General features: G+C 37.4%; 1 pseudogene; it reads right to left on the minus strand.

Annotated features, from left to right (window-relative positions):
- Positions 1-5,648: 5,648 nt before the first annotated feature.
- Positions 5,649-25,173, minus strand: part of LOC137217313 (tRNA pseudouridine(38/39) synthase pseudogene) — a 30,572-nt pseudogene continuing 11,047 nt past the window's right edge.

The raw sequence follows: 25,173 nt of genomic DNA on the forward strand, positions 1-25,173 counted from the left end.
TTATTCATGTGATCATTCACTCACTCATCCAAGCATTTACTGAGCCGTTGTTACATGTCCACTGCCTGAATAGAGAGCAAAGCCTCCCACTTTCTGTTCACTAAAATCTCACATTATAATAATAAAAGTAAAGGTGTGAAAGATCAGAATCAACTGTGATTAAAAATTTCCGAGCTGGGGGAAGTCTCAAATGTTTCAGTTCTACTCCCCACAAGCACAAATGTAGGGGGATTTCCCCTCCACTCACTAGGGGTCCAGAGACCTGTACATTTTTCTAATTCTTGCAGATGTTCCGGGACTTCGCAGTGAAGGTTCAGCCTAGGGCCATCAGATGGACACCTGGAAAAGTTTTTAGGCTCAGGCAACTGTCCAACTAGATTAGTCAGCGGAGGAGGTACTGACTGCTGACCAAGTGTGGTCCTCATCAGAATTATGGTGGGTGAAGGGGAAGAGATGGAAATCATTATGCCAGGCAACAAGAAACCAAAGGAGAAGGAGAGAAAAAGCAAAGATAGAGGATCTGAATAATAGAATTAATAAGCACAAACTGGTATAGAGAAAACTTACCCTCCACAAGTAGAGGATACACATGATTTTCAAGCACTCAAGGAACAGTCTCAAAAGTTTACCATGTACAAGTTTACAAAGAAAGTCTCAGAAAACTTTCATGAGTTAATATCCTACAGACTGTGTTGTTTGACTATAATAAAATTAGGTCTTTTAAAGGATAGCTTAAACACCTAACATGCTTAGAAACTAAAATCATACTACCTAATAATCCTTGGATGAAAGGAGAAATAATAAAAATGAGATACTCCTAACATGAATTAGCAGGAGAAGATTTGTGACTTGTAGCTAACACAGAACTCTGTGAGAAAATTGCTGCTCTGAATACGTTTATCAGAATTCAAAAAAGTATACTGAAGACAAATAAGCTTTGTGTTCAATTTAACAAGCTAGAATGAAGGACAACAGACTAAATGTGAAAGAAACCATAAAGGAGGAAATAGATATAAATAAACAAATGAGGAAATACAGACGAAAAATAAAGAATAATTATAAAATCAAGAAATGATTACTTTAAAAGATTTACAACATAAACCATGGGAGACATCAGGGGAAAAAAAGAGCCAAGACTAAAGCAAAATATGAATGAGAAAAGTAAAAATACTATAGCAATTTAAAAAGTAACGAAATAATATTATGAATTAGTGTATGCCAATAAGCTTGAAGCCCAAGAAGAATGAGCATACTGCTGGGGGAAATAATATAAATGGCTAAATTTTGCAGAGAAAAACCTGAAAAGGCCAATTGTTTGGGAGACCCTCACTTGTTCTAGTATAACTTTTTATTTTATTTTACTTTATTTTTGGCAGCGCTGTGTGGCATGCAGGATCTTAGTTCCCCAACCAGGGACTGAACCCGTGCCCCCTGCAGTGGAAGCATGGAGTCCTAACCACTGGACCACCAGGGAATTCTCTCTGGTCTAACTTTTAAACACATTTAGCCTCACTCACTTCTCGCCAGGAAGAGACAGGGATTTCTTTGGTAAAATTGTAAGCAGCAGTGGGGCATGCTTCACCCAGCCCCTTCGGATCCACTCACTTTTCACAGGATCAACCTACCAGCTGAATGATGAATTCTGATCTGCCACGTAGTAAGGAGTGGAGCAAATTCAGGGGTGAATTATTAGCAAGTCTGCTTGGCTAGAGATCTAAAGTCACAACTTGCAGTCAGCTTTATCTATGTCTCTCTGATGCATACGTATCTACCAATAGGTTCCAAACTCGGAAAGGGAAGAAATGGGTATTATTAATTAGCCCATCTCACAAATCCAAATGCCTGTAACTATTACAGAAATAAAACAGTCATGAGACTCACCCTTGTCCACTGCTCCACATACAGGAAAGCCCTAGATCTATATAGCTTTAGAGATATATTGTACAAAATGTTCAAGGAACAGATAATTCCACCTCTCACACAAGCTGTTTCAGAAGATAAAAAATGAGAGAAACCTTACCAAGCCGTCTTATAAGGCTCGTGTAAACCTTGGTTTCATAGCTGAGATAGAACGGATCATACAGTGAAATTTAAAGGCTATCTCCCTTATGAACATAGATACAAAACTGGAAAATAATATATGATAATAGGATAATGCATCATAATCAAGTAAGATTTGTCTTAGGAAGAGAAGACTGATTTAAGATAGGAAAATACATCTGTGTGATCCCCCACCCTAAGAAGATAAGGAAAACATTTAATTTAAATAATCATCTCAATGGGGAGATCAAAAGCATTTGGTAAAGACACATGGTTTTTTACAAAGTGCTTTCCAAAACCTAAGAATAGCAGGAAACTTCTTTAACATGATGTAGTCTCTGTAGCAAATAAAACAAAATACAACCCAGAAAACCTTCTCCTAATTACTATAACACATTAGGCACATAAATTTCAGGATATCCATGTCTGATATTGTCTCTACATTCAACCTAGTACTAGAGGCCATGATCAATGAAATAATACCCCTTCAAAACAAAAGGTATATGATAAAGATATCACCACATACCACATGGTGCAGGAACTCTATGTGGAGGATAACACAAGTATTGAACATTACCCAAAGCATATCAAAGTTCACTAACAAAGAATTAGTATCCATAAAATACAGAGGAATGGTAAAACCAACATGAAAAAGAGAAGAAATCCAATAGAATGAGAAACATTATTAACCAAGCAACAATTTAAAGAATAGAAAATCTAAATAGCTGAATCACTAGTAATCACAGAAGTGAAAGGAGATTACACTATTTACCAATCAGAGTTTTTTAAAATTAAAAGTCGGGTAATACTAAGTGTCTTTGTTATCACTTGCTGTGTAAAAACTTACCCCAAAACTTAGTGGCTTGAATCTATTATCTCAGAGTTTCTATGGATCAAGAATATGGGTGCAGCTTAGCTAGTCCTCTGGCTCTGCATATCTTCTAAGGCTACCTCATCTCAAGTCTCAGTTGGGAAGGATCTGCTTCCCTAATTGGGTGTTGGTAGCACGCAGCTCCTTGTGGGTCGTTGCACTAAAAAGCTCAGGTCCTCAGGAGCTGTTCCTTGATATGCGAGTCTCTTCACTGAGCACCACACAATATGCTTTCATCAGAATGAGAAAACAAGGGGGCAAGAGAGACCGTCAGCAACAAAGTTCTAGCAAGAGGAAACTTAATCATGTTAATCACATCCTATGACTTTTGCTGGCTTCTATTGATTCAACTCATTAGAAGCAGGACACTAGGTACAGCCCACACTCAAGGAGAGTGGATTACACAAGCATGTGAACATCAGGAGGCTGGGATTATTGGGAGTCATATCAGAAGCTGCTTCCACACTGTGTATTGATGAGTATGCAGGGAAACAAGTAACAATAGAATTCTATTGGGAAAACAGACTGGTACTGTCACTCTGGAGAGCAACCTGGCAGTATTTAGAAAAAAATATTGCTTATAGACAATGTTTGTGTCCCTCCAAAATCCATATGCTGAAACCCTAGCCCTCTAGATGTGATGGTATTTGGAGGTGAGGCTTTTGGGAGAAAATTAAAGTTGGATTAGGTCATGAGGATGGGGGCCTTATGATGGGATTAATGCCCTTAGAAAAAGAGGAAGACACAAGAGATAGCTGTCTCTCTCTTTGTGTGTACACACTGAGCTAGGCCATGTGAGGACATAAGCAGGAAGAGGGCCCTCACCAGAACCCAACCATGCTGGCATCCTAATCTTGGCCTTTCAGCCACCAGAACTGTGAGGAGTAAATGTTTGTTGCTTAAGCCACCAGTCTATGGTATTCTGTTCTGGCAGCTCAAACGGACTAAGGATATCTATGACCTAGAAATTCTATTCCTGAGCGTATATTACAGAAAAATATATGCAGAAGTCCATAGGGAGACATGAATGAGAATGCTCCTCATAGCAATGTTTCTGGCAGTGGAGTGGAGAGCCAACATAGATGTCCCTCAAAAGAGGAAGGAATGGACAAGTTATACTTGGGATATTCGTTCTAATGGAATATGATGCAGCATTAGAAACAATTAGCTAGAGATACATATAGATACATAAGTTGAACTTAAAAGCATAAGGTAAGAAACAGAACGAGGTCTATGGCACAATGCACCATATTCACACACACACACATTTCATAAGGCTATATGTTTCGCAAGAGTACAAACATATACGAGGGCATGATTCAAACACATCCGAGTAGGTGCCTAATTGTGGGAAGGAAATGAGTGTTGGACTCTAGGATGAAAGAAAAATAGAAAAACTGTAGGAGAAAGAACCTTGTCAAGCTCAATGATGACAATATGGCCAGAGTCCAAGAATACAATAAAAGAAAAAATAAAAGCAACCTTCATGAGTGGGCAGTTAATTCTAATCCCTGCCTTTAAGTTGCAGAGCGGGCAGAAGATAATTTAATCAATATCAGCAGGCTTTAATGCCAGATGCTCTAGGTAGGGAGATGTTTATTCATGGGAGCTGTCTTTCTGTTAGTTTGTAAGATGATTCATATCTCCACCAATATTTAAATTCAGCCATACAGCTTTTGGAGGGATTTTTAGTAAGATATCCAAAACACTAGCTGGTAACTAAGGGTGGGAGATCTCAGAATAAACCACTGAGTAGGGGTGGCCTTGGAGAATAGCTTGGAGGAAAGGTTTGTTCTCTACCATGTGCACCACCACAACTGAACATAGGGATATGAGGAGGGGTGGCAGTTCGGCTTGGGAAGACTCTTCTCTCTAACCGAGCCATCCTGGCCTCATCATCATCCCCCCCCCACCCCGCTTCATCATCATCCCCCCCCCACCCCGCCCCAGGTGTCAGGAATGGTTCTTTGAAATGTCTGAGCTACATCAACAGACGTGTCACAAGGGCTGCTTTGTGATGGCCAAGTCCCTCCTTAGCCACCATTGGCTAAGGGTACGGACCCTTCATCGTCCTGGGGAGCTGTATATACAGCATGGTCAGTAGGTCCGGAGTAGACCACTGGTAGGCTTCAATACAGCTGAGGTGTGCTGAAGACTACGAGAGCCTGATACAGACATGGATCGAAAACCCTCGAGAGCCAAACGGAGAAGGGTGGATGAGGCTCCCTATAACCTCAGACCTAGACATGGTGGCCACGTAAGATGACCCTACCCAAGCTGTTTTCTTCATGGATTCCCTCTCCCCCAAGAATCCTACCCTCTCCCTGCCTGGCACAAACCCCCTCCCCAGCCCTGACCCCTTCTCATGAAGTCTCCCTTTCCATCAATAGCCCATCTTCTTCTCCCTAATCCAATGTCCTTTTGACCTCACTCTGTTGTCCTTCCAGGTGCTGAAGACAGCCAGGACCGTGAGGAAACCCCGTCAAAGGAGTCTGAATAAAAAAGCCTCTAAGAAAGCTGTCAACCCCACAAAACAGCAGAAGAAAGCTACAAGACAAACACTCTCCAGCTGTTCTCACAGGCTGGATGAGACACTAAATCAACATCAGAATAATGCAGAGCAGAACCAAGAGGCCGAGCAGAACCAAGAGGCCGCACAGAACCAAATGCTGTGCAGCAACACCCCTCCAAGCGAAGAGCTGGTGAGCCAGTAAAGCTCAGGGGGAGGCCAGAGACCTCAGAAATATCTGCCAAGTCTGAGGTCTGAGAAATGGCCAACTGTGTAGACACGGAATTTTATAGCATCAGGGTACACGGATGCTAATTAAATAAAAATCAACTTGTGAAAATTTCTGTGTGTTTCTGCGAGTTCTCTCATGGTGGGAGCAGGGAAGGAAGAGAAGAGGCAGGTGTGTGAGGAGGGAGGGACATTGAGTCCTGCAAGGTTGCGGGGGACACTGGCAGAATCACAGTTAACCAGACAGTGGGGATAAGGAATGGGTCAGGACTGAGTGCTGAAGATAAATTTCCTACTTAACACTTGAACCCACAGGCAAGGTGGAAAGGGGCTTGGCGTTTCTGTCTTTGGGGTAGGGGGCTGGACGAGGGGCACGACAAAGTGTACATTGCCAGAACCTATGTGGTTTGAGGTGTGTAGGTGGCAGTATCATCCCAAGAAATAGACAAATCACTTCCAGGCCACCTACGTCATACAAGTGTTTGCTACATCTCACCCTACGATGCCAGCGACCAAAGGTCCTCCAGAGGGCCAAAAATCTCACCCTACTAAAAGTTATTGAAAGCACCCTGAGGACTAAAATAATGGTGGATGGAAGCCACAAACTCAACACTGATCAGCCCACTTTCTAAAGAAACTTAAGGTGGAGCAGTGGCTTCCCAAGGGCAGGGAAGTAAGAGCTGTCTGCTCTCAGTACAGGCAACTGTCTACAAAGAATTCTAAAACAACATCATCTCCCCTCCAAACATCTTTTATCTCTATTCCTTCCAAAGTTGTTGTTGTTTTTTCTCTGAAGGGACGATCCTTTTAAGTGGTTTTATTGAAGTATAATTGACATATAATAAATTGCACATGCTTAAAGTGACCGCTGAATGAGTTTGGTCATATGTGTATACTTGTTAAACCATTACCACAATTATAAGTGTGAAAATACCCATCACCCCCATAAGTCTCCCCTTATCCCCTGACAATTGCTTCCTCTTGTCCCTCTCTGCACCCCCATCCTCAGATAACCACTGATTTGCTTGCTGTCTCCATAGATTACATGTTCTGGCATTTTATATAAATGGAATCAGTATGTACTCATTTTTATCCAGCTTCCGTTACTCAGCATAGAGAGTCAATGTTCTTGTGTACATCAATATTACATTTCTTTTTAATATTATGATTGTTATTTTGTTGAGAGTTTAGTAGCATTTAAATGATGCCACAAACTTGCTTTAATTTTATTTAAAAATTAAGATCATTGTCAAGTCATGTGCAGTCATAAGAAATAGTAAGATACCTTATACCCTTAACCTAGTTTCTCTCAGTGGTAACATGTTGCATATCTATAGGACAATATCACAATCAGGAAACTGAAATTGTTTTGATCCGTTTACCATATTCAATTTTTCCAGTTTTACATGCACAAGTCTGTGTGCGTGTGTGTATGGTTCTATGCAATTTTAGCACCTGTGTAATTTCCTGTGATTATCACCACTACAGTCAAGATACAGAAAGTTTCCATCACAAGGATCTGTCATGCTACTCATTTATAATCACAACTATCTCCCTCTCTCCATGACCCCTGGAATCAGTAGTTTGTTCTTCATGTCTATAATGCTGCCATTAGAATGTTAAATAAATAGAATCATTCAACATATAACCTTTTGTGATTGGCTTTTTACATTCAGCATAAATCCCTTGACATATATTCACGTGTTTGTGTGTATCAATTTTTTTTTTTGCTTTCTTTATTGGTGAGTAGTATTCTATGGTATGGATGTACCACAGTTTAACCATTCATTTATTGAAGGACATTTTCGTTGTTTTTATTTTTTGACTATTACGAATAAGGCTGATATGATCGTTCCTGTATAAGTTTTTCTATGAACTTAAAGTTTTCATTTCTCTGAGATAAATGCCCACGAGTACAATTGCTGGGTCATATGGTAATGGCATATTCAGTTTTGTAAAAAAGTTCCATACTTCTCTCCAGAGTGGCTATACTAGTTTACAGTCCCACCAGGTCTTTTGCACTCTCACCAGCATTTGGTGTTATCATTTAAAAAATTGTTTTAAGTGATTCTGGTTCATGTATAGTGATATCTCATTGAACTTTTCATTTGCAATTCCCTGATGGTAAATGTTGAACATCTTTTTATGTGCTCATTTGCCATCTGTATATCCTCTTCACTAAGATTTCTATTCATGTCTATAGCCTATTTTTTTTAACACTGACAAAATCAGGCTTTCATGAATTTGAACACAAGGCACAGGTTTCCAGGTGCACAGAAATACATCTCCATTTTACGACTGCTTATTAAAAATCTCAATCTTTTATGATAGGGATAAAAGAACAAATTGTTTCTTATTTAAGCAGCAAGACCTTCCTTACTATGACCTTATGGGCTTTTGTTAAGAGCTGATCATCTGAATTTCTAGGACTTCTTGCAATTATATATATAGCATGTATATTATTTCCTTTCTACACCCACCTACCACTAGCTGGTTGTTGCCTCCTAGACCCTGGTGAGTTTTTCTGTGGTTAAATGATGTTTTAGTTTCTGTATAAACACAGAGCCTCTTTGTTGTCTTCTATATATAATATTTTCTTCCTCTGTGTGTCATTACAGTCCCTTTAGGCTTTTGTTTACTCTTCATGAAATAAACGTGGATGCTCGATGCATCCCCTACTTACAAGATGCTGGATCAGGATTCCTATACTTGACATTTAGGATGATCTATTAGGGGCTTATAATGTACATTTCCACTCCTACTACAAATGCAATGGTCTGCCTTATGACAGAGTTATTAACTTTTCTTTATTCTATCACTCCATCCATTTTTGGTCCTTTCCCACAGGGTATGGCAACAGAGTCCAGTCCTTCTAGTATACTATACAACATGTAAGTTTTAACAGTGTATTTAGCCTATAGCTGTCAGTGGTGGGTAGCACTGAACTCCTGAACCTCCCAATCCTAGATCCAGTTGATATTTTCAAACTTAAAGTCATATAAGACAAGAGAAAATTCTACAGCCATACCATAGTGAGGTTTCTGGGGATATTTCTCTATGTTCAGCAGATTTATCAATAATCTCTGGCTTCTCCATTCCTTTGGCAATCAGAAAAAGACAGCCATCGTACAGCAGACTTGACGATAAAGGAACACCTGGCCACTCACTTCACATTGACATAACTAGAAAGGTTCTTGTCCTTTCCCCTCACCCAGGCTCTGGACTCCTAGCTGTACTTGAGCAGAGAGAGTAGTCCACTGAAAATTAATCACTCTGTTGGCTACATGTATTTTACACAAGTCCCTAAAATCTTATGTGTCGTCATATTTCTGAGCTGTATAATTCATGGTTACAATATCTAAATCAGCACAAAGGGAAAATGGCAGTAAGTCTGCTCATGATAGCTGAACCTAGCACTGAAGCTGGGTTCTACAGGGGCCCAGGCCAGTAGAGAGAAGTCTGGAGGGAGCACCTGATTGGAAATGTGGGCATAATGAATCTCTTTAGCAGCATCGTTGACCCCTTTCAAATTAAAATCCTCTGAATCCCTGCCCCTTGGAAAGTAAAAACAAAGGTCAAGAGAAATCACCTGTCCAAAGTCATTTAATGTCTTTGTTCACCCACATCAGTGAGGGTTGGAGGTCTGCCTGTTTTCTCCTAGTCTTGGTTAAGCCTCAGTTTCTGTTCAGTTGTATTGTGTTCTCCTGACTGGCAAAGCCTTGGTATCCCTAGTCCAGACCAGACAGACTAATGTTAGGGCTGCATGTCTTTGGTCATGAGCACTGAAATTTAAAAAAAAAAAAAAAAAAAAAAAAAGAGCACACTTAGCACTTCCAGTTCCTGAAGAATTTTCTCTAATATTTGAATTCTTGTTGTTGGCCTCTTCCTTTTTAAGCCATTGCATCTCCTTCTTCAGTTCTTGTACTCTTATTAGGAGTTTTTCGGTCTGGTTTCTGTTTACGTCATTTTTAGCAATGAAATGATAACCTCAGGAATAAAGGAGCCATATAGGTCCAACCCATCTGCTTATCGTGGGCCACTGCTATAGCCCATTTTCTAATTGGATTTTTAAATTTTTTCACTGTTGAATGTCAAGAGCTCTTTATATGTTTCAGATACAAGTCCTTTGTCAGGTAATGTGATTTATATTTTTTCCCAGTCTGTAGCTTATGCTTCATCATCATTATAGCATGTTTCACAAAGCAAAAGTCATAATTTTCATGAGGTCCAGTTTATCAATTTTTTCCTTTTATGGATCATGCTTTTGGTGTCTAAGGACTTTTCACCTGGTCTCAGGTACCAAACATCTTCTCTAAGATTATATAGTTTTACATTTCAGTGTGTGATATTTTTTCATTTCTGTATAAGGTATGAGATTTGGGCCAAGGTTTTTTTTTTTGTTATTTTGTTTTGTTTTTAAACTATGGATGTCCGATTGCTCCAGGACAATTTGTTAAAAAGGGTACTCTTACTCCTTGAATTGCTTTTTCATTTTTGTCTAAAATAGTTAGGAATATTGGTTTGAGTCTATTTCTGGGTTCTTTATTCTGTTCCACTGATATATGTGTCATCCCTCAGCAAACACCATGCTGTCTTCATTATTGTGACTGCATAGTAAACCTTAATACCAGGTATGGTGACTCTTTCCACTTTCTTCTTGTACTCTCTTGGTAGTTTTGATATCAGGGTAATCCTGGCTTCATAAAATGAGATGTGAAATGTCCTCACCCTCTTTGATTTTGTGATAAAGAGTAAATGTCAATGTATAATCTCTAACTGTTTGGTAGAATTTTCCAGTGAAATCATGTGGACATGGGTATTTCTTTTTCAGAACTTAAACTACAAATTCAATCTCTTTATTGGTTATAGGACTAATTACATTGCCTATATAACCTTTTGGGGGGGTGGTAATTTGTGGTATTTCAAAGAATTGATTCATTTCTTGTAATTTTTCACATTTATGAGTTAACAAGAGTATCCACTTATTATCCATTTAACTGACTGCAGGATCTGTGATGACAGTCCCTGTTTCATCCCTGATATTTGTCGTTGTTTTCTCTAATTTTCTCTGTCAGTCTTTCCAAAGTTTTGTCAATTTCATTGATTGTTTTGAATAGAGAAAATCAATGGGGAAAAACTATTTTATTCTTCCTTTCAATTTTGTTGATTTCTGCTATTTACTTCCTTGCTTTGGGTTTATTTTCTTTTTTTCCTATCTTCTTTAAGTAAGAACTTAGGTCTCTGATTTGAGACCTTTCCTTCTTTCTAATGTAAGCATTTAATGCTATAAATTGCTCTCTTAGTGGTACGTTAGCTGCATTCCACATATTTTGATATGTCTTTTCATTTTCATTCAGCTCAATGTCTTTTTAAAAAAATTTTCCTTGCGACTTTGTCCTTGACCCATGGATTATTTATAAGTGTGTTTAATTTCCAATTGTTTAGAGATTTTCCTGTTGTCTTTCATATTTACATATTTCTAGTTTGATTCCGTTATGCTCAGAAAATATGTTCTGTAGTATTTCAATCTCTTAAATTTGTTGAGGCTCATTTTATGGCCCAGGATGTACATTATCTTGGTATCAATATATGCTCTGAGGACTCTTGAAACAAGTGTGTACTCTGTTGTTGTTGACTCTTCTATATATAAATTAGATCCTGTTGGTCATTGTTTTGTTCAGTTATTCAATCTTTGCTGACTTTCTGCCTAGTGGTTCTATCAGTTGCTGAGTGTTAGGTGTTTGAAGTCCAAGTATAACTGTGGCTTAGTCAATGTCTTCTTTCAGTTCTGTCAGTTTTTGCTTTGTGTATTTGGAAACTCTGCTGTTTGGTTGATACATATTCAGGACAGTTATATCTTTGTGGTGGATTGATGCTTTTATAATAATGTAATATTCCTCTTTGCCCTTAGTAGCTCTCTTTGCTATGATGTCTACTTTACCAGATACTAATATAGTCATTCCTGCTTTTTATTTTTAATTGTGGTAAAATACACATAACAAAATTTGTCATCTTAACCATTTTAAGTGTGCATTTCAGTAATATTAAATCCATTTATGCAAGCAATCTCAAAAAACTGTTTTCATCTTGTAAAACTGAAACTCTATACCCATTAAACAACTCCTCAATCCCCCTGCCTCCATTCAACTTTCTGTCTATGAATTTAGCAACTCCAGCTACCTCATATAAATGGAATCATACAGTATTTGTCTTTTTGTGACTGACTTATTCATTTAGTATAATGCCCTCAAGGTTCACCCATGCTGTAAGAATGTGTCAGAATTTCCTTCCTTTTTTTAAGGCTAAATAATATCCCATTGCATGTATAGACCAGATTTTTAACCATTTATCTATCAACAAATACTTGGGTGGTTCCATCATTTGCCTATTGTGAATACTGCTGCTATGAGCATGGGTATACAAATGTATCTTCAAGACTCTGATTACAGACCCTTTTGTGTATATATCCTGAAATAGAATTGCTGGATCATATAGTAATTCTATTGTTAATTTTTTGAGAAACCTTCATATTGTTTTCCATATTGGCTGCACTAATTTATAGTCCTACCAACAGTACACAAGGGCTCTGCCATCATATCCATTTCCCAGAAGAGTGATTCTGCCCCTCAATCTCTGGTGCAACCCTATTCCTTTTTTTCCCTTAATCTAGCTGAGCCAGGCTGGCATTTTGAAAAGTAATATGTTTTTTTTCAGAATTCAGGGAGAAAATACATAAGAATATGTTAGGAAGCAAAAACTTGCCAAGCTTGGCAAGTTCAAGTTTCTATTCCAAGTACTGTCACTTAAACTTTGCTTCCTATTCCCTCACCTCTTTGCCATCTTTTTTTTTTTTTTTTTTTTTTTGCTGTACGCAGGCCTCTCACTGTTGTGGCCTCTCCCGTTGCGGAGCACAGGCTCCGGACGCGCAGGCTCAGCGGCCATGGCTCACGGGCCCAGCCGCTCCGCGGCACGTGGGATCTTCCTGGACCGGGGCACGAACCCGTGTCCCCTGCATCGGCAGGCGGACTCTCAACCACTGAGCCACCAGGGAAGCCCCTCTTTGCCATCTTCTTCACCAAGTGTCAGCCGGCTGCTCACATCACCATCCCCTCAGAGAAATACACGGCAACCATGATTCAACTACATGACTTGGTCTTTTTACTTGGTTTTGGTCTCCTAACAAAGAAACTACTTTTTCCAGAAGCAACTGACAAGATTATTTTCTGTTATCAGTTATCACCACCATTATGAATAATTTCATTCCCTTCCAAATTTCTGATAGCATATCTTGTGTTTTCTCTGATTCATAAACAAATTGTCCATTTTGATTATCTTTACCATGTGCCAAGGCTTGGATTGATTTTAATCTATATTTTCAATCCAATAATTTATGTTGCTAAATTTAACAATTCATTTCTCATGGTTCCTTATGTTCTGTTTGTATTTTTAACTTTTTGAATTGCATCTTCACTTATTTTCATTCATTCTTCTTTAATGATGAAAATTCTTTAGTCTGGATTTTCTCATATGTACAGTTTTCGCTTATTTAATAGTAATATTAGTACCTAAGTACTTACTATGTGCCACTTTTATAAATATTGGGTTGGCCAAAAGTTTGTTCGGGTTTGGCCAACCCGATATTTTACATACATTTATTTAATCCTCCAGTAACCTTATTGAGTAGGAAACTGCAGAGAGGTTTTACGTTTTCTCATATTTACCCAAGATCACACAAGTAGTGGATGGCAGAGCCAGGATTGGAATTCAGGCAATCTGTCTGCAGATACAGTCCTTCAAATCACCATAATTTAAAAAATAATCTATAGCACTTCCTGTGTTTCCCTTTTCCCACAGAAAATTCTGGCTGGGACTTGGTGCCTATTTATGTCATCCTGGTACAAATCAAGATAAATAGCAATATACAATACCCTTGAGTCTTCATAAACTATTAATATCTACATTTTGGAAACCTAACTATTTTTCCACAGAAAGACTATTTCTTTTAAAGTGTCATCATAAGTAGCTTTTTCATGGAAATCTTAATACCAAATAGCAGTTGTTGAATTAGTTTTAAAACCTTCCTTTCTCGCCACTTCTCACTTCAGACTATGTGACCCTAAAACCTTCCCTGAATACCCTCAATACATACAATATATTCCCCAGCTTTTAAGAAAAATTTCTGTTCCATAGTAAGCTCTCAAACATATTTTGAATGAATATATTATTGCATTGTGAAAAGCAAACTTTCAATGATTGGAAGTGGAGAGATATTTCCAATCTTAACATAATTTAGACATTTTGCCACTTAAAATTAACTTCCTAACAAATCTCCATCTTGGAGAATTACGAAGCTAATGATCCAGATGTATATAGGTAATATATCCTTCAAAACATCAACAACTTTGCAGAGAAGCTAAACGAAGATTTTTGTGGTGAAGAGCAGCAGAAGAGAACCTACCATGGAATGTACAGATTCATAAATCAGTTCACACGTGGGATTCAGCTGAATGCGAGTAACAACTCAGCAAACATTAGCTCTTATCTTCATATGTGTATGACAAGATATGGTAAGGTTCAACACTGGTATAATTTTTCTTTTCTTTCACTTAATCTTTGTTCTCTTAGAGGGCTTGTATTTGTACATTATAATGAGAGTGTGATTATTCGATGCCTTTTTAGGATACTATAACTGAAGCCAACTTATTCTATCATTACTACCCCAAAATTATAGCTTCCTGACATACTCTAAAAATAAAATTTCTTAAAATTACACATAGGATTGCCTAAAAACCAGTATTTACAAGACTATTTGCAACGTTTTATGTAAATGTCTAAATGGGGAGACCTAGAGATTGATACTTCAATCACATAAAATATGTTGTGAGATTTCTTTCCTACTACTTCCTTTGTGCTGTATTTGGAAATCCCTCTGGTACCATCTAGAAAAACATTTGCTACCCTTCTTTGTCTTTACCATTATCATTTCACTATTTGCTCTATTCCAAGCCAATACTGAACGGAAATTGAAAATGAATATACTCAAAATTAGTCCTTCAACTCATCCTTTTTTTTAAAATCAGAGTTGACAGAACAGAAACATCAATCAATGCTAAGTCAATAACACTTGGAAGAAAATGTTCTGTTCCTGCTTCCCTAATCATCCTTCTTCTAATTACTTCCTGAACAAAGTCTGACTTTGAGGATGATGATATGACCTTCGTTTTGACTTTATCTCGAGTCAAATCAGAAGTTTCATACATTTGGTATATCAGCTACCACTACCTGAGAAAGTCATTTTGAAAGTGGCAGTCTAAGTGATTGCCCTTAACCGAGGGCATGGAGACTGTGTCTAAGCTCAGCCCAATGGACTTGTTTCTCACAGCCTCACACAAGTGAAATATTTGGCTGTGGACAGCTGCCACAAATCACTGTCACCCAAACCTGTATGTTGTGGCCTGTTTCTTTCTGGCATGCAGACAGTTATGCCTTATATTGAACCATTTTGAATTGATGGAAATTTCTTATTCATCTTATAGTTTTACATTTGAATCTCTATACTGCATTTTCTGAAAGAATATTATTCAGAACTTATCCTGAGCACTCCTGTAGTACTTTACTCCATAAATATTCTGTCAGCCAAACAATGTTCCCTGTTTTCAATACCACATCCATTATTCAGACTCAAAAAGGCACTGAAGATAAGGCTCAGCATTGTGTGTGAATCCTGGCTTCTAGTGAGTATTGGCCTTAAACATTTCTCCTGCACTTTGTGGGCATAGGCCTGAGCTTCATCATCCTACCAAGATATTAAAATATGCATATGGGACTTTTAAAAATCACTTTTTAACCATCATAGTGATAATTCGTTCAGAACGAGATATTTATAAAGTCTCAGCTGATGCTCCAAAAATTATATGTCAATATGGCAAAATAGTAACTTCATGTTGGAAGAACTTAGCAAACACCAACTTAAGTGATTAAGATGAATATCACTAACAAAAGAGAAATTGACAGCTAATATACCTACTGATAAGGTGCACTAAGAAGAACACAGCATCTTTTCAGTGTTATTCCTGTCACAAATGTACAACTTAAATCTATTGTGAGGAAATATCAGATAAACCAATATAAAGAGATATTCTACAAAATAAGTGGTCTTTATTCTTCAAAAATTTCAACGTCATTAAGTACAAAGAAAAGGATGAGGAACTGTTGTAGACTGAAGGAGATTAAAGAAACGTAACTAAATACAATGAATGATCTTAGGTGGGTCGTGAATGAGGAAATGCAACTACGAAGGTTATTATTTAGACAAGGTCAAATTTGACTATGGATTCTAGAAGGATCAGAAAATTTTTTCTGTAAAGGATCAAATATTAAATATTTGTAGACTTGTGGGTCACATGGTACCTGTTGTAACTCTTCAATTGTATTGTTGTAGCCCAGAAACAGTCATAGACAAAATGTGGTTGTGTTCCAGTAGAAGTTTATTCACAACAAGCAGCAGTTGTCCATGTTTGACCTGAGACCTAAGGTTTGCAGATTCCTGAATTAGAGAATATTATTATATCAAAGTTAAATCTCCCAATTTTGGTATTACTGTGGTTTATTGTTCTGGGAAATACATCCTAAGGTATTTAGGGATTTAGGTCAATGATTCATAATATGTGTGACTTATCCCTTAAATGGTTTTGGGGGAATAAATACTATATATTTACATACTATATGTATTATTTACACAGAGAGAGAGAGAGAAAGAAAACAAATGAATGAATGAGTGAAAGCAAGAAAATGTGATGAAATATTGGTGAATTTGGTGAAGAATAAAGGAAATTCCTAGTACTATACTTGCAACTTTCCATAAATTTGAAATTGTGTAAAAATAAAGTTGAACAAAAAATCTCAATTTAAAAAATAAATGTGCACACCAGATGGATGCCTATTTTGTCATTGGTTTTCTAAACCTAGTCAATCCATCATTTTAAGCTGGTCTTTTCTGTCACGCATAATAGCTATACTTACATTAAATATTTTAAAAATTATTTTAAAAAATGTCTTCACTCAACATGCAATCTATCTGTGCCTCTGTTTTTGTGACTCAGAGAAATGATCTTAAACTTAGTATTGAGAGGGTATAGTAGAAAGAAATTTGTGGAGTCAGAGGATCTGAATTTGAACTTCATCAATGTTTCTTATTAGCTACATTTATAGGCAAGTCACTTAACTTCTCAGTTTATTCGTCTACAACTATGTCATAGTGTTGTTCTGAGCCTTGAAATAATGAAGATGATGATGCTATAAAATCCACGAAGTGCTATGCACAAGGGAGAGTTCCCCTCATTTATAATGACTAGATTTTCTAAGCTGAAGAGCAAATGTATAATACACCATTGCATTTATGTATGTTTTTAAAACATCAGATGAATATACTTTTACGAAACCAAAAACTTTGAGACAAGATGTCAAACTAACATGGGTTTCCTCTCCAAACCCAACCAGAGGCAACGAAGAAGTCAAGATATTGACAGAACACGATCCTACACTCCACACCTGAAACAAAAGTGTGAGAAATCCTTAGAGACATATAGAAAGTGTTTGGGTCTAAGAATGGAGGGGAAATGACTAATGGAAATTGGAGGGTAAAGAACCCAAGGCAGGGGGATAAGCTGGGGTAGATGATTCTCTTTGTAGCCACTAATTTCCTTCACACTGTCCTGGAGAGCCCCAAGATATCGATGTGATCAAGGTGGGCTAAGTCAGACTTGGAGCTGGGAGGCACCTCTCAATTGCACTTACGAACCTAGATGTCTAGTTACTGTCCTGGCACTAGTCTGAGACCACTCAGAGCCCTCATAAAACAAAATACATATGGAAAAAGCAATGAAATAAATAAAAGCACAACCCAAAGAGTGTTCAAACCTGGACACATGGATCTGTACCTGCTATATTAATGTGGGGCAATCAAAAGAGTCTCTAATATTGAATAAACAAAAAATACCAAAGATATCCTGCTTTTTAAAAGATATACTTAAAAATAGAAAACTGTTGTAAATAAACGTATGGGGAAATAAATGAGGCACATATAAACCATAAGATTTAACAGTACACAGAAACAAGTTCTTTGAACATGGTACGACTGAGGCAGGTTTTAAACATGACCACAGATTATTAGGGACTCCTTCATTTGAGAGGTGAGTGCTATTTCCCCTCTCCTTGAATCTGGGCTAGATTGGGATGGCTTCAGCAAAGAGTCTCACAGATGCCACTCTGTGCCTTTCGACTGAGTCATAAAAAAGTCAAGCAGATTCTGAGTCTCTAGGTCCCTTAGAATACTTGCTCTCTGGATACTTCCTCTTGGAACCCAGCTATCATGATGTGAGAAGCCTAAGCCAAATAGAGAGCCCATGTGTAGTCACTACAGTCTACCGTCCCAGCCCCAGTCATTGAGTCTTCCAATCTGAGGCCTCAAATATTGTGGAGCAAAGACAAACCATTCCTCCTGTGACTTGTCTAAATTGATGTCCCACAGCAATCTTCAACATAATAAAAATGGTTGTCTTATGTAGCAATACATAACTAAAACAAAAAAAATTCTTAGAATAATAATAAAGGCGTGATAAAAATCTTCTGTGTCTTGAGGAAAAATACACCAAATAAACCACGCATTAACTAATAAATTCTAATGTACATGATGAGATCCTTTGACCTTAAGAACAATAGAAGTAGTATCTGTCAAAACTGTGGAATATATCTAAAGCACAACTTACAGAGAAATTTACAGTTTTGAATATTTTTATTAGACTATGTGGAAAAAATTAAAAAACCATTCAACTAATTCAGCTTGAAAAAAACATCACAGAGCAAATCTGAAAAGAAGGTTCAAAATACAATTAAGGGCAAAGCAAATGAGACAGAAAACAAAATATGAGAGAATTAACAAAACGAAAGCTGATTCTTTGTAAAGACAAATAAGAAATATATTTATGCATTACTCACCAATATAGCTAACATAATCAGAAAAACAAAATGCAGTAAACAAAATGGAGATCAAAAAGTGAGCTCATATACTTATTACTGGGCCTGGCCAGATGATCCAGGATAAATTCCCTATTTTAAAGTCACTGATAAGAATGTTAATTACATCTGCAAAGTCCATTTTGGCCTGCAATTCAACATATTACTGAGAAAGAAGAGAGAGAGAAGGCCACAGGGGCCAAAATTCTGCCTACCACACCTCCCATGTCCACATGAGCTATCAGATTCCTTAAATTCTTCTAATGTCTATCTTGTAAGCATCTCATCAAAAACTTCTGATCCTCTCTCATGAGGGTTAAATGTTTGTGCTGTCATCTATTGTGATTTTTTCGTATCTTTAGATCTTTAAAAAAGCTCTGTTTTACTTTTGTATGACCCTCTGCTTTTCTGTTTGGGAAGCTGAGGACCACATCTTACTTTTCTCTGCAGTATCTCCAATATCTAACATTGCAATCAGTGCCCTGTGCCTAGTCTGTAAATGTTTGCTTGGTAAGGAGACAGTGTTGCTTAATGGGCTTTTACTTAAAGCAGACCTGCGTTCAAATGATGGCACTGCTACTTATTAAGTGGATAAAGAGCTGTAGGATGTGTAAGTTATCTCAACTTTCAGTCTTACATCGTCAACCATAACATAGGGATAATGCCACCTCCCCCTTATAGCCATTATTAAATGAGAAAACATAGGCACGTTAATTCTGTCCTTCAAACATTTTTGTTTTCTTCTAATTGTCAAGCCATGTGCCTCCTAATGGATGTTTAGCAGTAAATAAGACAAGCTGTCTCTTTCCTCATGGAGTTCACAGTCTAGAAGGGGAAATATACAGTTAAACTACTGTGTATTTTTAATGTGTGGTATATGAACCAAACTGATTCTGAGTCAGTGGCCCATATATGGGAAATACCAGTGAACTCCATGTAAATTTGCAAATTTGCCTAGCAATATTTCCAGAGAATGCCTAGCACACTCTGTTCTGCACCTGATTGTTCTCCCCTGACCTACCATGTGTTTATCTAGTCAACTTTCACTAGTTAATGACTCTCTCCACAGTCCTTTTGGATTAATGTTTCTAGTCTACTGTCTGTTTGGTTCTTAATCTCAGCTTCAATCCTTAATGTTGCTTTGCAAATCACCCTTTTTCCCATGCTCTGCCGGAAAAGGGCTTTTCGTCCTCAAACTACAGTCAAACCCATCTCTGGGATCTGTCAGGGAGGAAATTTCCCCCTTCCCTCTCTTGAGTTCTTGTGGCTGGACTAACAGTAAAATTGATGCAAGGCAAAACAAATTTTAATTCATGCATACGGAGGGCCCATTTGGAACCTCAGAAGTGGCCAAAGTAGGCAGCTTTTATACTTTTTAGAAAAGAAAAGAATACAATTGTGAGGAATTGACAGGACCAAGAAACTTAGGTTTGGGTACCTTATTAGTGAAAACTCTAAACAGAGTTTGGGCTTGGGGTAGTTTGTATATATAGGTTTCTTGGCCCCAATTCCCTATCTTTGGTGATAAGGATGTCCTTCTACCTCCAGATGCAGGGAGAGCACCTTTCATGAGAGATTTATTTCCTGATTTCAGGGAGACATAAAGCAGGTCAGAGTGCCTCTCCTGCATTGGCTGTTTATTAAATAACTTTAATTCAAAATAATCAATATGTCCTTGAGGCACATTTTGGGGTGGCCTACCCTAGGCCCCAGCAGACCTTTCAAGGCTTAGAGCCTCAAGTTTTATAGAGAAATACTGACCCTTGGGACAGAAATGCAGAGTTTCCATTTCTCTTATCCTGTACGGCTTAATGGATTTTTGTTCCCTCCCCCATCCTTCCTTCCTTATTAATCAAGACAAACTTAAATTTGAACCCTTGGCTCATAGCACGAGAGAAAGTACCAGAAGATCTCATGGACTCCTTCCTCCAGGTACTCTAAGCACTGGTTTCATGTTGTTCCATCAGCCATATTTGCACCGGACAAGTTTGCCTTGTGGTCCACAGAGATGACTCCACTCAAATCTGATTTGATGTGACATTCACCATTTCTGGAGAATCCATTTGAGATGTATCCATTTGAAGAGTGTTGCTGTATTTATTTAAAAACTGAATCTGAAGATAAGGATCCCCCTACATGTCCTTCTTAGAATTCAGTGTCAAGAAAACAGGTGTTTGGGTAGCTTTGCTTCTTTTCACCAGAAAATCACACAACATTATCCAGTGGGTCCTGCTTCTTGTTTGGGCTGCTAAATCGATTGCTCAGTTTCTGTACTTTATTCATTCCAGAGTCCAACCTGATTCTCTCTGCCCTCTTTTAAAATAGGTTCTCACATGTATATGAATTTGTATTTGTGCGTACTCTTATTTTTTTGCATTTTAACTGCCATTATCAAGAAATATTTTCATATTTATCTTAATCCTTTTAGAATTAGGCATGTTGTAATTTATAAGTAATTTAAATCTCTTAAATATCATCTGGAAGATGAGTTCTTGCCATGCTGACCCTCAGATAAATATGCACAACATTTCAGCAAATCTGCCAAGTCATCAGGTATGGATCCCGTTTATAGTCCAAATTGATACTTGTTCCCACAAAGAAAGAAGTGATTAAAAAGTACTAAGCTCTTCATAGCCAATCTCAGGATACAAAAAAAACCACAGATTCATGAGCTCATTCTTCAATACTGAGTTTTGAAATATTTTGGCTAAACTAGACAGCTCTATACAACGTAACTATGAGGATTGAAATGGTGCAAATAAAATGATGTACAAAGCAATTTATTCCAAATGAACCTGCAGTGCCTGCCTAGGTCTTTGCTCTTTTGAGCATTTGATCTTCATACCTGAAATGACTTAGGCTGCACATTAATAAGGTTTGGCCTAAAACTATGCCCTAAAACCCTAGCCAGGGGTAAATGCAAATACTACTAAGCACAGGTTTCAGCACCCCCTTGCTATGTTTCTGGAGATGAGAGGCATTATGAATCTTAACCAACTATTAGTTCGATATTTTTTTCAAAATATATGTTGAGCCCTAATATCTAAAAAAGGAAAAAGCAAAAACACCTGATATGAAACATAGATAAGAGACCCTGAACCCTAATGCCAACAGGTCCCAGGTTTGGCCATCTCTGTTCTGATGGCTCACTATTCTTGATGTATCTGGTACTTCTGGGAAGAATGCTGATTGATCAGAGAACTCAACCCAGCACCCAGGAATTCGTATGTTCATGTAGACATTAATATGTAAGACAGAAATCTGAAAAATATTTAAAGTTATCTGACATCTCTGAATCTAAATTTAAAAAGTGACTGGCTTATAGGATTAAATGAAGTACCGTGTATATTGAAGCACAGAAGATGTTTAATTATTTTTAGGAGAAAATAAAAATAAAACAATATTCGGCAAAATTTGTCATTAAATTATAGAGAGGTTACAGTTAACATCATAATTCACCATTATTTTTCACTTTAAGGTTAAAAAATCACTAAATATGAGCTGAAATTATTTTCTGGTTTTATTGAGACATAATTATATAATATATAAATTATATAAATATATAAAATATAATACATAAATATTGTATATATTTAAGGTATACAATGTGATGATTTGATATCCTATATATTGTGAGATGATTATCACAATCAAGTTAATTAACATATCCATCACTGTGATGAGAAAAGAGCTATTCTGAGTCGCTGCCTAGGTATTTTACAGTATGACAACCCTGCTCACACCCAAAGTCTGGACATTTAGATAAGGATCTGAGTTTAGGATTACTGCCCCAAATTCCTGCTTTGATTTTCCTGGAGCATCTTTTAAAATAATCACTTAGAGTTGAGCCCACAAAAAGATAATGACATCTGCCCCAACCATCTTGTAAGTAAATTTGAATTAAACATTGGAAACACATGCCAATTGTCCCTGGAGAATTTTCACATGGAATCCACAACACGCAATGTGAATCATCAAGAATGTAAACACTGGGTGTCCACCTCATCCAGGCAGATAAAGGGTCATTATGTCCATTTTCCCCAGAGCTTCAGTTTTTGTACATCACTTCTAACCCCACCCCATCCCCGGTATACGTGGGCAATTATATGGTCTATAGCATAACTCCGACATATTCTTGTCCCTTTATGCTGTAGAGACGACTCATCCTCCTTCTTTATTGGGCATCCCCTAGTCTGAGATGGAGGGTAACCACTGAACTGCAAAGTTTGAAGAACAGTGAGTGACAATGAATTCTAATCGCACAAACAAAGATGAGGACCCAAGCAGAATTCAAGATAGTACAAAGGAAATATATAGCAGCAGAAGGCACTCAATTATATTTCAACTTGTTGGAAAGATGGACATCACCTTTCTGGTGGTCCTGCCACTTGGTACTAATAAAACAGAGCAGTAAGCGTTCCCCATCAGCCCACACTGCAGCCTGCTTTATGTCAACCCTTGCTGCCTTTTGTGTTCATTAAACTTCAGGAAACAAATACAAACACATAAAATGCTTTCGGATAGCCTCCCACTTTGCCATTTGGAACCTAGATGTTTCAGTCACCTCTCTCTGCATCAGCTGACATGTAGTGCAATGAACAAGACCAGATGCAATAACAAATTGAGAAAAAGAACCCAATAAAACTCTTGGCATTTGCTTTGGGCTGCCTGTTCTTTGGCAATAGCAGATGACAGCCTCTGTGCCTAGATTTTTTTTAAAACTCCTTAAGAGCTCTAACAGAAGCTTTGGTGGACAAGGAAAACACCAGGAATTGATCAAGGCTTGCATCCATTCTGCTTTGTTTCATGTAAAATGCACACTGGAAAACATGCCAAGATCCTTTTTGCTTTAATCCTAATACACTATCGAGTGATTGAAATTACCCACCTTCTGGTTGGGACCATAAAATCAACAACCCAGAGAGGAGAGGTTTTATTTGACAACTGCACTACTAAAAGATCTATGAAAAATATTAAGAACAAGTACTTTTTTATACTCATAAAAAGGCAGTGAAGAAAACTGCAAAATCACTTTTTATTTCTTGCCAAGGGCAAGAAAACATAAGCATAAAGAGCAAACCAACCATAAACAGCATGGATACCACTCTACATTCTTCATGTTTATGCAGCATGTAATGAAAAAGGCTTTCCAGAAATACAAACTGTAAATACAACTCAGAGAAAAATGGAAATGAGAAAAAAAGCTAAGGTATTGTTTTGTATACGGATCTCACTTTTCTTCCTTGCCTCTATCTTATCTGCCTTCCCATCAAAGGAGACAAACCACAGAAGTGACAGTAAATCTTTTTGAAGAGTTCTAGTTAATCTAAAGAGTTGATATTTCTTAATGACAGTGTTAAAACAAAGATAAGCCGGGCAGCATGATGTAGGTTAAACATTCCCAAAGCAAAAGAGATTCAGCAAGAGGAGGGAGGTCAGGGATTTCAGGGCTGAAAATGTCCTGGTTAGGGGCCTATGCAATTGGTCTATCAAAAAAAGGCAAGGTCAAGGAGAAACTCAGTTTTCCACAGGTAATTTATAAAACATGAAAGTGAGCATTCTGCTTACTTGGATGTGTAAGTACTATCAGCCTTTATAAATTTAAAGTATGGCTTAATGAGCTAAGCAGCATATTAAATCAAGAATAACATAATTCTTCAATGATAAATTTCAATATGCCTCTGAGGGAGGGGAAAAAATGCCTTTAAAAGATCTACATAAAATATTTTCTTAGCCGAAGCTGCCACTGAGTTGGATAACCAAAATGTGTTCTCGGATATGGGGGTATATGTATTTGTATAGCTGATTCACTTTATTATAAAGCAGAAACTAACACACCATTGTAAAGCAATTATACTCCAATAAAGATGTTTTAAAAAATGTGTTCCTGCAATTGACATGCTACGCCTCACATTATAGTGACTATTTAAACAAATTTTTACCTTGATTTTGAGAAAACAAATGTGGTTTATTTCTATATTGATAAAATGCAGTTTTACTTCTAAATAAATGGTCTCTTATCCTGCTTTCTCCAACTCTTGTTTAAATGTTAAATAAATGTAAAAAATAGTTTCAAAGATGGTTAGCTCTGCCATCTTCCCACTCCTTAACTCTTTTATCAACCTCCAGGGTGGAAGGGTGGGAAAGTGGGAAAACATTCACATGAAAATGAATGGACTCACTAGTCAGTGTCTAATATTGGACACTGGTGACACCCTTCTCTGGGCTTCCCTTTCTTCTATTGCAGCAATAGCTCTATTTTCCTGTTGTGCTTTAAAATGTCAGGGTTTTTTTTTTTAACGGGACTATCAAAATCCAAATGCATTCACTGGAAAAAAATATATACAGCTTTATATAGCTAAATCTTATTAACCACTTATGCGGTAGTCACTGACCTAAACTATGTACTCACTTATTTCTCATTTAATCCTTACAACAAACCTAAGAGGTATGTGCCCTTTTCCATTTTATAGATGATAAAATTGAGGCAAAGAAAGATTAAGACATTTAT

This window comes from Pseudorca crassidens, chromosome X (assembly GCF_039906515.1).
Source record: "Pseudorca crassidens isolate mPseCra1 chromosome X, mPseCra1.hap1, whole genome shotgun sequence".
NCBI classification, from domain to species: domain Eukaryota; kingdom Metazoa; phylum Chordata; class Mammalia; order Artiodactyla; family Delphinidae; genus Pseudorca; species Pseudorca crassidens.